At 27.6% G+C, this 19,231-nt stretch overlaps 1 pseudogene across 1 annotated transcript; it reads right to left on the reverse strand.

Annotated features, from left to right (window-relative positions):
- Positions 1–1,248: 1,248 nt before the first annotated feature.
- On the reverse strand, positions 1,249–3,630 carry LOC124361817 (annotated as a pseudogene). Its single transcript, XR_006922397.1, has one exon. The product of XR_006922397.1 is annotated as a cytochrome c oxidase subunit 2-like (transcript).
- Positions 3,631–19,231: the final 15,601 nt, after the last annotated feature.

Consider the following 19,231-nt stretch of genomic DNA (forward strand, 5'->3'; position numbering starts at 1 on the left):
TTATTTATGATGAATATTTATATATAAAATTAAGAATTTTTATTCTAACTTTATTTTCGATTTTCACTGGGTGTATAATGCTTTGATTAATAAATTTTGATTTCTATTTTATTTTACTTCCAATAAAGCTTAAAATAGCTTCTTTACTATTAGTTTTAATAGGTATTTGATTAGGTATAGAATCTTGTAAATTTAATTATTATTTTAATATGTCTTATTATTTATTTAATGGAAATATGTGATTTATATCTAGATATTTAAATTTTTTTATATAAAAATGTTTATTTATTTTCTGAAAATTCAAAATCTAATTCTTTAATATGAAGTGAATATTATGGTCCTATAGGTATTTCTTATTATTTACTAAATCTATCAAATTTTATTCAATTTTATTCTATAAATAATTTAAAGGTTTTTTTATTAACATTTTTAATCTGATTTATAATTTTAATTTGTTACTATAGCTTAATTAGAGCATGATATTGAAGATATTAAGGTGATTATATTTCTAGTAACAATCCATAGGAATTAAATTCCTTTTTTTTAATGAAAATAAAATGTTTTTTTAAACTATATGGATAAGAGGTAAACGGAATTGAACCGCTTAAGAAATTAGTTAGCAGCTATTTCTTTAACTTAACCTCTTTTAGTTAGAAAAAATTCATTATTCTTATTAACAATAAGATGCCTCTAATTTTGGCTTTAACTAAAACATGGGAAATTTATTCCTAATTTTAGGTCGAAACTAAATGTAAATTTTTTACTTCTATGCTAAGATTAGCTTATTAAGCACCTTTTGAATGCAAATCAAATATTATAATTAAATATAATCCTATTTAGCTCAATTTAATATTCCATTATATCATTCATGGTATAAACCAATTATTAAAATTAAAATGAATATAATTGAAGTTAATAGTCATGTTATTATATTTACATTATATATAGTTAAAATTATAGGTAAAATGATGATGATTTCAATGTCAAAAATTAAAAATAAAACAGCAATTAAGAAAAAATGAATGGAAAATGGTAATCGTTTATGAGAAATTGGATTAAACCCACATTCAAATGGAGTTGATTTTTGGTATTCAATAATACTTTTTTTACCAATTATAATAATTAATATTATAATAATTAATATAAGAATTATAGTAATAAAAAAAAAAATTATAGTTAAATTTATTACTCATTTTAATTAATAAACCTTCAAGTTGGAAGCCTGATATACTTTTTATAATAAATGAATTATCTACCTCATCAGTAAATTGAAATATATAAAAATAGTCAAACAACATCAACAAAATGTCAATATCAAGCTGATGCTTCAAATCCCACGTGGTGAGTTCTTGAAAAATGTAATTTTAATATTCGCAGTAATGATACAATAATAAAAATTGTTCCAATAATTACATGAATTCCGTGAAATCCTGTTCTTATAAAAAATGTGCTACCATAAATTGAATCAGAAATACAGAAAGGAGATTCAATATATTCATATGTTTGTAAAGCAGTAAAATATATTCCTATAATTACTGTAACAATTATTCTTTGAACTACTTGTGTATAATTTTTATTAATTAATGCATTATGAGCTCATGTTATTGTAATACCAGAATATAATAAAATTATAGTATTTAATAAAGGAATATTTATAGGATTAAATGTTTTAATTCCAACTGGGGGTCACTGTAACCCAATTTCAATTGTTGGTGATAATCTTCTATGAAAAAATGATCAAAAAAATGAAGAAAAAAATAATACTTCAGATACAATGAATAATACTATCCCTCATTTTATTCTTAATGAAACTTTTTTGGTATGTAATCCTTGAAATGTGGCTTCCCGTGTTACATCACGTCATCATTGGATTATTGTTAAAATTACAATAATAAATCCTAGGATAAATAATATTATATTAAATTTGTGGAATCATATTACTATTCCTGAAGTAATAGTTATGACTCCAATTGATCCAATAATAGGTCATGGACTATTATCAACTAAATGAAATGGGTGGTTATTCATTTTAAATTTCTCTAGAATATAGGTTTATAAGTGTTATAAATACATATGATTGAATAATAGCTACTGCAAGTTCAAATGTTATTAAAATTATAAATATAATTATTAATATTAAAATTATATAAAAATTTGTTGCATTGTTTCCCAAAAGTGACATTAATAAATGCCCTGCAATTATATTTGCTGTTAATCGCACTGCTAATGAACCAGGTCGGATTAAATTTCTAATTGTTTCAATAAGAACTATAAATGGCATTAAAATTCCTGGTGTTCCAGTAGGCACTAAATGAATAAATATATGATTTGTCTTATTAATTCAACCATAAATTATAAGTGAAAGTCATAATGGTAGTGCCAATGATAAACAAAATAATAAATGAGAAGATGATGTAAAGATATAAGGAAGTAATCCTATTAAATTATTAAATAAAATTAAAATAAATAATCTTATTATGATTAATCTTGTTCCTTTTAATTTTATTAATGATTTATTTTCATTATGTAAAATACTAAGTAATGAATTGAATAATAATGAAATTTTATTGGGTATAAGTCAAAATTTTAATGGAATTAAAAACATAAAAATAAATGTTCTCATTCAATTTATTGAAGAATACCCTGTACATGGGTCAAATACAGAAAATAAATTAGCTATCATTTTCAATTATATTGAACAACTTTATATTCTTTTTTACTTGATGATATTAAATTAAAATTAAAGTATACTATGGCTATAATTAATATTAGTGTTATAATAAATATGAACATTAATGTTATTCATCATATAGGGGATATTTGTGGCAACGAAAACTATAATACATACTTCTTTAACTTGACAAATTAATATTTTAATTAAACTAAGTTTTCCATTAGAAGTATTCGTTAATATACTATAATTTGATTTAAGAGATCAACACTTACATTTAAGTTATCTAATGAATAAGAATTTAATCAATTAATAAATCTTTTAAGGTTAACTCTTTCAATTACAATAGGTATAAAACTATGATTAGATCCACAAATTTCTGAACATTGACCAAAAAATAACCCAGGTCGATTTATTAAAATTGATCCTTGATTAATCCGACCAGGTGATGCATCAATTTTAACACCAATAGATGGAATTGTTCATGAATGAATAACATCTGTTGATGTAACTAAAATACGAATTTGGATATTATAAGGCAATACAATTCGATTATCTGTATCTAATAATCGAAATTCACTTGATTCTAAATTAATAGTTGGCTTTATATATGAGTCAAATTCAATTTTCTTAAAATCTGAATATTCATAAGATCAATATCATTGGTGCCCAATTGCTTTAATTGTAATTAATGGGTTATTAATTTCTTCAATTATATATAAAATTCGCAATGAAGGTAAAGCAATAAAAATTAATAATACAGCTGGTAAAATAGTTCAAATTAGTTCAATTAATTGTCCTTCAAGTAAAAATCGATTAATATATTTGTTTATAAAAAGTATAACTATTATATATCTAACTACTGTAGTAATTATAATTAAAATTATTATAGTGTGATCATGAAATATAATTAGTTGTTCTATAATTGGGGATACTGCATCTTGAAAGGATAATATTTTTCAATTACAAATTTCTAGAAAAATAATTATATTTATATATGAATCTTAAATTCATTGCACTAATCTGCCATACTAGAAATTAGTTAATATAGGTAATTCTCTATATGAATGTTCCTCTGGGGGTAATTTTTGTAATCATTCAATTGAATTTGTATTGTTATTTGATGAAATAACTATTCGTTTTGAAATTATTCTTTCTCAAATAATAAACATTATAATTATGATTCTGATTAATGAAATTAATCTACCTAATGATGAGACTAAATTTCATGTTAAATAAGTGTCAGGGTAATCTGAGTAACGTCGAGGCAATCCTCTTAAGCCTAAGAAATGTTGAGGGAAAAATGTTAAGTTGACTCCAATAAATATAGTAAAAAATTGAATTTTTAATCATTTTGGGTTTATAGTTATACCAGTAAATAATGGGTATCATTGAATGAACCCTGCTATAATTGCAAATACTGCTCCTATAGATAAAACATAATGGAAGTGAGCAACTACATAGTAAGTGTCATGTAAAATAACATCGATAGAAGAATTAGATAATACAATACCTGTTAGACCCCCTATTGTAAATAAAAAAACAAATCCAGCTGATCATATTATTGAAATTGATATATCATTTGATATACCATGTATTGTTGCTAATCATCTAAAAATTTTAATACCTGTAGGTACTGCAATAATTATAGTTTGCGGAAGTAAAATAAGCACGGGTATCCACATCTATTCCAACAGTAAATATATGATGAGCTCATACTACAAATCCTAATAAACCAATTGACATTATAGCGTATACTATACCAATATATCCAAATGATTCATTTTTTCCTCTTTCCTGAGTAATAATATGTGAAATTAATCCAAATCCTGGTAAAATTAAAATATAAACTTCAGGATGACCAAAAAATCAAAATAAATGTTGATATAAAATTGGGTCCCCACCACCTGAGGGGTCAAAAAATGATGTATTAATATTTCGGTCAGTTAATAATATAGTAATTGCCCCTGCTAATACAGGTAATGATAATAAAAGTAAAATCGCAGTAATTAAAACTGATCAAACAAATAAAGGTGTTCGGTCAAAATTTATTCCAATTGTTCGTATATTAATAACTGTGGTAATAAAATTTACGGCCCCTAAAATTGAAGAAATACCTGCCAGATGTAATGAGAAAATTGCCAAATCAACTCTTGGTCCTGAATGAGCTACATTTGATGAAAGAGGGGGGTATACAGTTCAACCTGTACCAACCCCTATTTCAACTATTGATCTTACTATTAATAAGGATAATGAAGGAGGTAATAATCAAAATCTTATATTATTTATTCGTGGAAATGCTATGTCAGGTGCACCAATTATTAATGGAAGAAGTCAATTTCCGAATCCTCCAATTATAATAGGTATAACCATGAAAAAAATTATAATAAAGGCATGAGAAGTGACAATTACATTATATAATTGATCATTTATTAGAAATGGTCCAGGTTGAGCTAGTTCAATTCGAATAATTATTCTTAATATTATTCCAACTATTCCAGATCAAATCCCAAATAAAAAGTATAGAGTTCCAATGTCCTTATGATTTGTAGAAAATAATCATTTATTTTTTATAATAATCATTTTACAATAATCATTTTCTTTCTTTCTCTTATTAGAAAGAAGGTTGATATATTTAATAATTATATGAAATTTAATATTAAGTTGGGATTAATATAAATTTCTTAATTATTTAAACTATATTACTCATATTTATGCATATGGAAATATTCAATATTGAATTAAAATTTAATTGAATATAATTATTAGCTTTGTCACTTATAATCATAATTTTAAATTGATTTTAACATTTATTTAATTCTAAAATGTTTTATTAGTTCATACTATAGATTAATTCTATTAATATTCATTATTACTTACTGTATGTCATAATTGTTAATTCAACCTTCTTTCTTTCTCTTATTAGAAAGAAGGTTGATATATTTAATAATTATATGAAATTTAATATTAAGTTGGGATTAATATAAATTTCTTAATTATTAAATTTTCAATTAGATATTACTAATAAAATTAAATCATTAATTTAGTTTAATATTAATTAAAAAAAAATAGGAAATAATATTAATTATATATTATTAATTTTAATATAGTTTAAATTAATTTAAGAATTTAAATTAAATATAAATATTATACTTAATATCAATTAAATCTACCCTCTTATATAGTATAGAGGGTAGATTTATTTATAAAATATAATATTTAATATTAATTATTTATATATATATAATATATTTAATATACATATATATAATACTTATTATTAATTAAATCTACCCTCTTATATAGTATAGAGGGTAGATTTATTTATAAAATATAATATTTAATATTAATTATTTATATATATATAATATATTTAATATACATATATATAATACTTATTATTAATTAAATCTACCCTCTTATATAGTATAGAGGGTAGATTTATTTATAAAATATAATATTTAATATTAATTATTTATATATATATAATATATTTAATATACATATATATAAATACTTATTATTAATTTAAATCTACCCTCTTATATAGTATAGAGGGTAGATTTATTTATAAAATATAATATTTAATATTAATTATTTATATATATATATAATATATTTAATATACATATATATAATACTTATTATTAATTAAATCTACCCTCTTATATAGTATAGAGGGTAGATTTATTTATAAAATATAATATTTAATATTAATTTATTTATATATATATAATATATTTAATATACATATATATAATACTTATTATTAATTAAATCTACCCTCTTATATAGTATAGAGGGTAGATTTATTTATAAAATATAATATTTAATATTAATTATTTATATATATATAATATATTTAATATACATATATATAATACTTATTATTAATTAAATCTACCCTCTTATATAGTATAGAGGGTAGATTTATTTATAAAATATAATATTTAATATTAATTATTTATATATATATAATATATTTAATATACATATATATAATACTTATTATTAATTAAATCTACCCTCTTATATAGTATAGAGGGTAGATTTATTTATAAAATATAATATTTAATATTAATTATTTATAAATGTTTTAGTCAAATTTAGAAGTAATATATTTAATTAATCTTTTTCAAATAATTGATCATTTGTATTATACTAAAAATCAATTAATATTAATTCTTATTTTTAATTATTATTGTTATTTAAACTTAATTTTATTAATCAATCAAATTATCCTTTAAAGTAAATAATACCCTATTTTTTATTTTATCACTATATAAAGTAAAGTGCCTGAATAAAGGATTATTTTGATAGAATAAATTATGTAATTTAATTACCTTTATTGTAAATTTAAGAATTAAACTTATCTTTAAATATCAAAAATTTATGTGCATCATACACTAATTTACAGTTTAGAAAGATAAGCTAATAAAGCTATTAGGTTCATACCCTAAATATAGAGATAAAATTCTCTTCTTTTTAATTTTTATTAATTCAAATAAATTATTATTTGCAAATACTATAATTGTTGGGGTTATAGTATCAATTTGCTCAAATAATTGATTTATAATTTGATCAGGGATAGAAATCAGCTTAATATGCTTAATCCCCTTAATATCAGGGTATAATATAATTACATCAGAATGTATAATGAAATACTTTATTGTGCAAGGGGTAAGATCATCAATTTTAATTTTAGGGTTGGTTATAAGATTATTATATTTTAATTATAGAAACAATTTAGTTTTAATTAGAGTATTAATTAAATTAGGTATAGCACCATTTCATAACTGAGTATTAGTAGTAGTTGAAGGACTTAGATATTGAGTGAATTTTATATTATTAACTTTAATTAAAAATTGCCCCATTGACTTTAATGAGATACATTAATTTAAATACTAATTTTTACGTAATTTTATCTTTTAATTGTAGGTTCTTTATTTGCACTAAATCAATCATCTATTCGAAAAATTATAGCTTATTCATCCATTTTCAATTTAGGCTTTATATCTATTTCTTCAATAAATAATTCTATTTGAGTAATTACCAAATTACCTTGAAATCATAAGCCGTATTCAAAAATCAGTTAAAATTTATAATTTATAAAATTGAGTATTAAATATGGTTTATTTATGTTTTTAATATTATGAGATGCCATCAGCTCAGATGATTAGATTAGAGATTTATGTTTATAACTAATTATATGTAATCATGTTAAATGTTTTGTAAAATGTTTTTTATTTACGAGTAATAAACCAATTGCACGGTTTAAAAAAAATCTTGTGTGTGGTTTGTAATGCGTCGCCTTTTTTTGTTTTCGTTTTGGTTATATGTGCTTAGAAAGAGTATATTTATCTTTATTATATTTCATACAATTCATAAGTTTGTAAAATGACTAAAATAATGAAACTACAACTATAACCACAGTAAAAGGGTAAAATAAATCTTGCTTGTCTGCAAATTGTATTTCATACAATAAATATTTATTATGGGTTATTTAAAGGTGGAAAAACGTTATTCATACAGTCCTGCTCACAATTTGTGATGCTGAATGTTACAGTTCAATGAACACAGCTGATTCAAAAAGGCTTTAATCAACCCAGAGAGACCGCGAGTTGTGACAGCGCTATTGATATGTGCAATATTCGACGTAGCAATAATTAATATTTTGGGAATTAAGTTCCATGTATATCTCTCACATTGATCAAATTGGACTGTTAATTTTTCGCTTGTGTTTATTGTAGTACATACACTTTAAGTAGAACTATTAATAACTTAAGTCATTTTAATTTTCTATTGTGTATTAAAACGAATATCACAGCTATACAGAAATGTGGTGCATATTTTTTTTATTTGGGAATTCCACAAATGCATCCAAGCATTAAACCTAACAGCTCTTCTACTAAAATGTGGTTTTATAATGACATTATTACGACTGTTAATAGATTTTAAAATTAAACATGAGACTATTTGCAAGGTATCAAATAAATACCAAACGACACTTACCGAAAGATTTAAATATTTTTCAGGATAAGGTTGTACGGTTATACGACTAAGTATGTACATTTATCAAAAATGTATTACGGCCATTTTTGCTGATTGCTAAAATATTTTGCCAAATGTTCCCTTAGAGTATCAAAGGATAGTTAATATATAAACGGTTGTGAACATTGCAGTGACAAATATGACGACGAAAACTTTCAGACTATAAGAGCATAATAAAATCTCAGCCTAATATTCAATTATAACATTTGAGGGACTTTGACTATTATTGGTGTTTTATCAATACTCTTTTCTGTGTAATAACCTAGATAAAAGAGCATCGTCCAGTTTTAATAAGAGAATTCCAATAAGAAATGGAAGTCTTCGTACAGTAAAATTATAAATGCTCACCATGTTTTAATATTCTAGCTGATAAGTTGATAAGTGTAGTAATCCATACAAGAGGACGCATTTTTTTCTGATATTAGTTTTACTTACGCTTAGCTAATACATTTTTATAAGTGTAATTGAATATGTAAGATTACATATTTATGTGATTAACGATAGTATAGAATCTGTTCTAATAACTCTTAAATAAAAATTAGGGAACATAATTTCTATTACTACAAAACTAACTCTGATTTAAAACCTCTTAACTGCTAATCCAACTTTAGATAAAACTCCAATGTGGGTCGGTCTTTTCCTTGTTAAATTCAATACAGAGAATATCCTAAATTATATAAACTTTCCGTAAGAAAGTGTTTAGTTTAGTATGTAGAATTAAAGTTTAGTTGTCCTTTAGTTAAAACACTTCATTGTCTTCTTTGTCTGCAGTTTGGTTTTATGTTTCGAATTTGAAAATCCAAAATTATATCAAAATGTATTTACTCGTCACCTCCTATTATTTATTAATTTTTAGTAAGTTATAAATGTCCTATTAATAAGTTTGCCTGGAAAAGAAAACATTAAAATTCGTTGGGGTTGAGAGACTTATATTGACCACAAAAATATACATTGTTGTTAAAGCTCTCCATTGGATGTAGACATAGTTTCAACTTATTGGAATTTCTCATTCTCTGTTAATCTGGATAAATTAGCCTACTAACCTAATCTGAGAAAAGTCACTATGTGTTTATTTAATATATCAGTTCAGAGATTTTTTTACTGAAGCATAACTTTGTTTTATATTTTATGGCTACTATGACATGGAAGTAAAGTTTTCATAACTTTTAGTGACTATACTCGGTTTTAATTGATTTTGTTTCGAATAATGAAAAGCAGCAATTTTTATTTTAAGCCTTTAATGTTAAAATTTCCTTATATCATATTCTCTCGAACAATATGTATACTGAAGTGGATTTTTAGGCTATTTTTTTAAACATGGTGTCGTTATTGTATTAATAGATGCAACAATTATTTTTTACATTTGTAGAGAGATTATCGTAATCTATGTTTAACATATTATTAAAAATGTGTAATGTTAAAGTGAAGTGAGTAAATGGTTTGCCTTTTTATTAAAGATTAATTTAAAATTTTTACAAAAAGCAAACACTTTCTTGTACCTTCACGTCATCTCCATGTTTTTTTAAGTTCGAGAAACGTGTCGGAGATTTGAGCACAGATATCTTTGATCGAAACCTACCCATTTTGTTTCGAATAATGAAAAGCAGCAATTTTGATTTTAAGCCTTTAATGTTAAAATTTCCTTATATCATATTCTCTCGAACAATATGTATACTGAAGAGGATTTATTAGGCTATTTTTTCCAAACATGGTGTCGTTATTGTATTAATAGATGCAACAATTATTTTTTACATTTGTAGAGAGATTATCGAAATCTATGTTTAACACAGATATCTTTGATCGAAACCTACCAGACAAGATCCAGTATGGTACAGTGGTGTGGAAGTACCTTAAACCTAAGCACCGACTGGCTTAATGGTAATGGTTAGGAACAATTTGTCCCATTTCAAGACTGTTTTATCACTTGTACTCCGTCACTCGATGTTACTGGATTCCCTCACATGGTTGTCGATCACAGAGTTCACTGATCTATTCTACGACACAGTTTTCAGAGTAAACAAAACTTTGTGATGGCCTAAAGCAATTTAAACCTTGGTAACTAATCAGCCAATAAAACATTTACCAAACTTACCAATTTTTATCACGCTATTTGTCATCAAGACCTGCACCTCAAATAGGTTCAATTCTGTCTGGCTTATACCTTCCAGTCGAAACTATACGGGGCACAGCAACACCCAATGTGTCATTTACATGTGGGCAGCCCCTTGTATATCAAGGAGCGGCGTATAACTAACCGCAAATGTCGATATATCGTCGATATAAAGTCGACATGTCTAGTCCACTGTGGGGGATGACTGATGGAGAGTGTGGAGCTTCCAGAGTGTTAATGATTGTTGCTTTCCATAACATGAGTGAGTACTTTCCCTTACCCGATTTGACAGGAAGAAACTGGGAAAGAGCTATCCTTTTGTTTTTCAAGGTGATATCACTGAGATACAGTATTCAATATCCCTTCTCACATTAAATTTCGACAGAAAGCTTCTCATACCACCACCCTCGCCCATCCTGAATATCCTTTCAATCCGGAAGCACGCGAACAGTTATTTTAGGGCGAAATTCACGAAAAATTTTTCTCAGTTCTTGTGCTTGAAGAACAAAAATGTCGTTGAAGCAGATGGGCAAGGCTCATATAACCAGCCTTAACCATCCTGAATATCCTATCAATCTGGAAGTATGCGCAAAGGTACTTTTATGGCTTCATGCGTGAGAAGTTTCCTCAGCTTCTAGTGCTTAAAGAACAAAAGTTCAGAATGTATACATTTTTGTTATTTCAGACACCAAATATATAAGTGTAAGGGAGGACGGTTGATTTCGCTAAAAATACCTGATTTAGATTTACGGGATTAGACTATAATTAATATATTATTATTAGCACTATTCAGTTTTAATACTTAGTGCGTATGATTGTTGTTAGCACTAGTAAGTATTGTAATATGCTTTAAACCCGTAACGCCATATACTTGTAATTTATAACTATTATTATGAGTATATATAACTATTTTCATTTTTATTTAGTCGTAAATATATAATTAAATACTAATTTAGTTCAGAAGGTATTTCAATTAACTTCATGTGACAGGTTTTGAGTTGTAACTAATAAAAGTTCGTAGCTTTCCTCAGTAAGATGACTCTTATGAAAATTTTTTAATAGTATTTGCAAAATAACATTAAAATAAGTATTTAACATTCATTCAATATTTTTATTTGGTCACAACCATAGGGAATCTTTCTCTTTATTATCTACATTACGCTACAAATCAAGCACTTACATTATTCAATTAACATGTTAACAATAATGTTTTTAGTTTCGTAGACATACTTTAGCTGAAACGTAAAAGAAAGTTTAAACATGTCAAAAACAGTTTAGAGTCAGTAAAGTTGTCATTTTGAAATATAAATATTCTCATTATAATGGTGGCTAAATAATTTATGGTTGTGCAAAACAACGTGCACGCAAAAAGGTGATTATATTTAACAGGACCTTTCAAGTAACATTATTTAACTTTAGAGACCAAGATGAACTTCTTCGCTAAATTAAAGACCAACAGGGCGTAGCATAGAAGAATGGTATAAAGAGAACAGGCTTGTATTTATACCTAGGGCCATAAGAATATACGCGTAAAATTTCACTATAATCGATTAAATAGTTTACGTGTGAAATCAAAGCAAACAAACAAAACCTCTCTCGCACGTATAATATTGTGAGGATTTCAGAAAATAAATTTTTAACTGTCAGACGATGTAAAAATGTTTAATAACACACTGATATTACTAAAAGTCTATTACTTTAGTGTAGGAATTAATATAAAGGACCCACGTTTTCTCACGGAATTTCCTTTTTAATAAAGTGACACCATGATCATATTTCTTTAAAAAGGCATTCCAAAATATCCGAGATAAGTTACACTACCTGAAAGATATTGATCAATTTAAATACTTCATCAATATTAGATTTAATATTAATGATAAAACCCTAAAGTTAGAGAGTAAGTACCTCTGAAATTTCTCAAACATTTCATAATATCTTATTGAATAGCTCCAACGATTTCAGCAACAATTGAACTATTGTAGATACTATGGAGATGTCCTGAGTTTAAAGGAAGACTAAATACAATACCACTTTGACGCAGTAACTGGTCTGAATATGTCTCACATACTAACATGGCAAAAGCAGTTATTGATATTCTCAGGACTTTGCAATAGGCTTCGGTCAGACAAAACAAAATTTAATAAAATGTTAATAGTGGTTGTTGCCTCTTTTAATAACATTTTTTATGATTTTTTGTCCTGAATTCTTGCTTAGACTTCCTATTTAAAGATGTTGTCTCTCCAAAATATCCCATTGGGATGGGAGTAAAACATTTTCATACTTGAAAAACTTCTCAGTTGGTCATATAAACAACCCCTAAAGTAAATCCCTCCATGTATATTCTTAATAAAGTTAATGGGGGGGACTTTTAAAACACGCGTTATAGGTTAAAAAAATCCTTACATTATTAACGTGTATCTTACTGTGGTATAGGAGATACATCTCGCTTATGACAGAACAGTTTTTTTTTGTTTTAAAGCGTAGTAAAATCGTTAAGAAAAATTGTAGTTTAATAAGTAAAGATTAAATATTCCTTTATTTGCTTATGTTACAAAGCGTGAATTGCCACCTTAACTTAGGTAGACAAAGTTGAACTTGGTAAATCAAATTAAGATGCAATATAAAGTTTCCAGCTCCATATTATTCGTACTTCCAGACCTATAAAGAGAGGTGGCGTTCCGTAAAGTAAGGAAACTTTGACAATCTGCTTGCAATTATCGGTTTATATAATTTAAGGATTGCGCATTTATTTCTACTGCTAATTCAATGTTATACGTGTGTTTTCCTCATTATGTACGTGATTGTGTATTGAGTATTTAAATTATCTTATAGCCTTGTTAGAATATTTTCTTCGAGTAATTCGATACAGTTTACTCATAACTATAACTTATTTATGGTGAAATCTCATGTTATAACTAGCTGAGTGTTGAAAAAGGCTCAAGTGTTACTCAGGGGATTGGCAAATTTGATCTTCTCTCTGACCACCTGTCCACACGATGTCTTGACCTATACAACAATTCCATCTTTTGACTTTAAATTAGCATGACACAACATGTCTACATAAAGTTTGAGTTTGATGGTTGTGTACCGTGGGATTCGGGTAGGAGTATTTGAACCCTTTCACTCAGCGGGCTAGCGAAATTTCTCTTCTGTCTGTCTAGTGGCCTGGAAAAAATTATGTTTTCTATTTGATTGCTTCTCTGTCAGTCGGACAGAGATGCAATAAGATGTAATGGGTATGTAATGAGCCAAAGACTTCATATAAAATTCATTAAGCCTATTACGTTACACATGGTCTGACGTACTCGTAAATATTTGTTTGACATATAAATAAATTCCCTGCCAAAAGTGGGATTCAAAACATGTAACGATTTGGAATAGAACATTGACTAAAGCAACAAATTATATACACTTGCACGATAATGTGAAAAATTACCGATTGTTCACAGAGTTGGCTAATGTCGTCAATATGCAATTACGTCGAAACCAAGCAATATATTTCTCAAGTGTTTTTGTTTTGAAAGCTGGTGCACAATCAAAGTACTGTAATAGTTAAGAAAATTATTAAGTTATATTCAAATGGCATGCTGATGGTGATAATAAAGTTGTAATTAGATGATATTTCTGTACATACACGTTTATAATTAGGCTCTATAACAGGCAATAGGTTGCAGTCGGTAGAGAATTTGCCATGAATCAAAATCGACTTACCTGTACATCTTTAGTTAAAATATGGATCAAAGATCCAGAAATTGTAAAGACATTTTTCATTACTTAGGTTCCCTTCCACAGCATCAGACGAAAATCTTTAAAAGAGCCAAACGCGTCAGGGGAACATTTTCTCTCAGGAGTACTCGGTTGTGTGGGTGTGGGGGCGTTCTTTCTCTTTTGATATTTTAGTTCTTTAGAGGAAAGGTTCTACTTCTTGTTCTTTCCTCTCTGTAGGTCTTAAAAGGTAGTTAGAATGTATATAATGTAATTAATAATATATATTGTAATATAATGTACTCGTAATTTTACGTACCCTGTCGTGCTTCCAATCCTGAAATATCTTCTATGCAACATATTTAATTTTCTACTAATTTATAATTAACTTTATAAGAGCCTGCTAGTATTAGTATATGTCAAGTATAATAGAATAGCTTTATAAATTCTAGTAAGTTTTTAACTACATTATACCTTACTGGTAAGGTTCTGGGTAGGGGCTGCCTCCTTCGAGATCCCTTGAGAATAGATAAAGGACACTCTTCAGTCATATCGCTTTAGAAGGAGGAGAGAATATTCCAGCCTCTTTCAGTCAAAGCTGGGCACGGAAAGCATAATTCATCATGTTTTGGGTTTGAAAAGTCTTTAAGAACTGTGTGTGATTTAGGACAGCCATATTAAATACGCCATCTTCCGGTATTACTGTGTTGTATATTTGTTGTGTTAAGGCATGATTATGATGTCACTTTTTGTTACTATATTGTTTTCAAAGGAAAAAATAATCATCAGGTTTATTTTCCGTACATTCAAGTTCAAATTCATTTACTGTCATGAGACACAACTGTGTATGAGAAAGAAAGTCAATGCTAAAATTATGTATAAACTATGTGGGCGTATATGACTAATTATATTGTATAACTCGACATTAATGTTAATAAATATTTGCGAAATTAAGTTGTGTGTGAGAAATTTATCGTACAAATTTATAATAGTACATTACGGAAATTTGAAAAAAAACACTACGTTTTAACTATCCTCTTCTATCAAGTGAGGAATGTATCCTCTTATTCAAGTGTCACAAAATGTTAAAGCCCATATTGGTGTTTCTCAATTCTAGTCAGTTACTTACGTGTTATTTTAAAAATGTGCAATAGTGTTCTGTACAGTGATATAGTGATGCTTGCTCCAGTCACTTTTGATCCTTTGATTTGTGTTTCAGGTTTTTACGTACACATTTTTCATCATCCACTACTTCGGTGAGTTCATTGCAATATATTCAATATATTTTTGTGCATGTGAGACAAAATGTCCGAAATCCTATTATATGTTTTCTATTATCTATCCGAATAAACCGTCAATATCAAACTTTAAACATAGCAATTTAATTTGTTTGTATTTTATCCACTCAAACTTCGCGGACGAGAGAAAAAATTTCAAACTTTTAAATGAAACTGAAAGAAAGTGCATTGTTCAGTTTAAGAGATTGCATTCTAAGGCGAAATTTACTTAAAATTGTAATTAATTTGATTAGTTTTAAATTATATAGCACAATATTTTATAGTTACATTGGAAATAAAGGGTAACCTAGCCATAAATGTTGACAGATCGTCCTGAAACTGGTTTTCATTTTTCTATAAGATAGCTTAATAGATTTAAAAAATGCTGCATCCTTCAGTGGCCTGGCTACCTCATGCCCGACTACTCTTTGTTGTCATTCGTAGCTTGAGTCAGACAATCCAATGTTTATGAGCAGAACACTTTTGCTTAAGCAAAGAGTCTACTGCATGAAGAATCTGATCCTTACGAAAAGAAGCTGTTGTCCAATTGTACCACCAAGCGTTAAAGTCACCCGTCATAATGACACTATATTTTGTGACATAATTGAAGAAGTTAAACAATTTTTCCTCCATTTAGTTACACGAACTACGAATTAAACTCTTTAGAGAACTTAAATATCAGGTAACCTGAAAGTAGATAGCTCTTTGGAGAGCTGAAACAAGATACCACCTTCGTGATTACGAGGAATGTTTCCTGACAGCTCTGTAAAGTTTTTTAACTACTTGGATTGAGAAGGATACTGATAAATTTTTAGATGACAGGCACGTTTATACAGAACAACAATGCTACAGATAGTATAACTCAAGGATGGACATATCCCATCGGATTCAATCCGCAGACCACGGACTTTCTGGTACTGAAGAGTTAGTGAAGTCCATCACTTACAACTTACCCATGTGTTTAGTTGCCTCCTCTGATGATTCCAAAGATCCATATTTATAGCTACAGTATTACTGAGTAAACCTATTAAAACACACACACTCTCTATCTCCCTCCCTCTCTCTCCCTCCCTCTCTCTCCCCTCTCTCCCTCTCTTAGAATATAATAGGTTATACATATTCTAACCCACTTTTGGACGTGCAGGAAATACTTTAATTGACACCCTCGTACATTTTACCTTCAAACAACCGGGAAAATTCTGCAAACCGGAAATTTTACATTTAAACCACTAATAAACCACTAAACAAATCGGGAAATTTTACACTTTATCTATATACATGAAGATAAAGTCTTTCATCTAAAATCTACTCAAAAAAGATGTAGGATGTGTCAAACACTGCATGAAGCAACTTTGTGTGGGATTGTATAGGTTGCGTGTTTACATAAGACATAGTATTATTAAATATTCTAATATAAAAAGGATATTTCCAACTGTCAAGGTACCGACTTCGCAAAATGTTGTATTAACTTGATATTTTTATTAACTTAAAACTATATTTTATAAAATTTAGATAAGATTGTTTGTGGGATGCACGTATGTAGGATGTATAACTTTGCTATTATAAATTGCGATCATTTAAGTAGCATTTAATCGCTAATAATGATGAATACATTAAATTTCGTTGAATCGTGTTTTTTTTTTTTAGTATTTTCCCGTTAAAACTTTTGTGATGTCTTCATGAATTCAATGGATGAGAATATGAATCCATGATTTACTAACTCTTACCTGCGCCTGTAAATATAAAATACATGTCTCTTACCAGGAACTGTATCATATAATTTCTGGAAGAAAGAGCCGTGCAGAGTTTAACTTTGTTGTCAGATCAGTATTCATTGCAATAATCTTATGTTCACAAGGAAGAAAATTATTTTAATAAATAGCCCTTTGGAATAAAATGAAATATCTTTCTGAACAGAGTTCCTCACAATTAAATAAAACTTTGTTAATACAGCGAAAGCTCCCGCTCGACCTGGATTAAGTGCTTATTCCACAGAACGAGTTCCTCTGTTTCTCAAAGTAATTGTTTCTTTTCTAAACATCTCTGACAGAAACATGGGAATTGGACAGGCTATACAGCTGGTGTAGTTTACATAACCTGCTAAATTCTTAAGGTGTATTTTTTATTTTACTATAATAATGATATATTTATTTAACAATACAAATATAATTAAATTACCACGTCGTAACGGACACAAAATATTTTCTCCATGAGCTTTCCATTGTCTTATCAACAAAAGCAATAATTCTTATTTTATTTTATAATTTATAAACATATCAGAGAAACACAGTTCTGCTTGTGGGCAGTCTTCCCTATGATATTTGTAGAGGAGTCATGAGAACGTAGGTTTAATTTATTATTATTATTAAAAATAATGAATGTTAAAGTGAAGTGGATGATTTCCTCAGTCCTTAGAGCTAAGTGAACTCAAAATCAGGATCTACACATACTGGTTATTTCAGACACCGAATGTGTGAGGGTAGTTGTCACGGACGTTGTAGCAGAAAGAATATACGGAGGTAAACATACCTGATTCAGTCTTTCAGTGTTAGTGTACAGGGTTCTGTGTGAAACAACGCTTTTGATGTACCTCACAAGAAAAAAATCTCAAGGTGTTCGGTATGGGCTCCTTGGGAGCCACACCATAGGTCCTTGCCGGCTTATCTATCGATCTCCAGATTTTTCGTTCAAAGCGACCGTGACCAATGCACTGAAGTGTTGTGGCGCACCATCGTGTTAGAAAAGAAGGTGATGAATTTTTTCAAGTTCATCTATAACTGAGAAAACCTATGATTCGTTAACATGTCAAGACCACAACTCCATAAATTTTTTTTAGCAATGGAGAAAGGCCATATTACGTGATTTTTCATCACACCACCAAACATTAATTTTAGGCGAATCACGTTGTTTCCCAACAATTAAGTGTGGGTTTTTAGAGCCCCATATTTGTGAGTTGTGTTTGTTAATATATCGATATCGATACATGGAAAGTAACTTCGTCTGTAAAAATTATAATATATAAAAATGAATTTTTTTCATTTATTATGTCCAACATTACAACAGCAAAATTGTAACGGTTCACACAATCAGTTTTTTATGTAAACCTTTGGGAACTGTTATTTTTGGAATACCCTATTCAACACTTCGACGAGGGAAGGACTTCTACAGTAATTGCCTATTGTCTAATTAGTTCAGCTGTTTCGTCTGGTACATCTTGTCTTGTAGTGGATTTCTGTTTCTAAACTGATCCAGATTCTTCACATTTTTTAACCTAGATGTAATTGATATTTACATTGAATTTATATATATATATATATACATATATATATAAATTCAAGCCGCAATCGTAAAATTAATTAAAAAAAAGAAAGGCATTATTTTCAGACAATGAAAGTTTTTAAAATCTAATGTTCGCTA

The sequence above is a fragment of the Homalodisca vitripennis genome, chromosome 5, assembly GCF_021130785.1.
Source record: "Homalodisca vitripennis isolate AUS2020 chromosome 5, UT_GWSS_2.1, whole genome shotgun sequence".
NCBI classification, from domain to species: Eukaryota; Metazoa; Arthropoda; class Insecta; order Hemiptera; family Cicadellidae; genus Homalodisca; species Homalodisca vitripennis.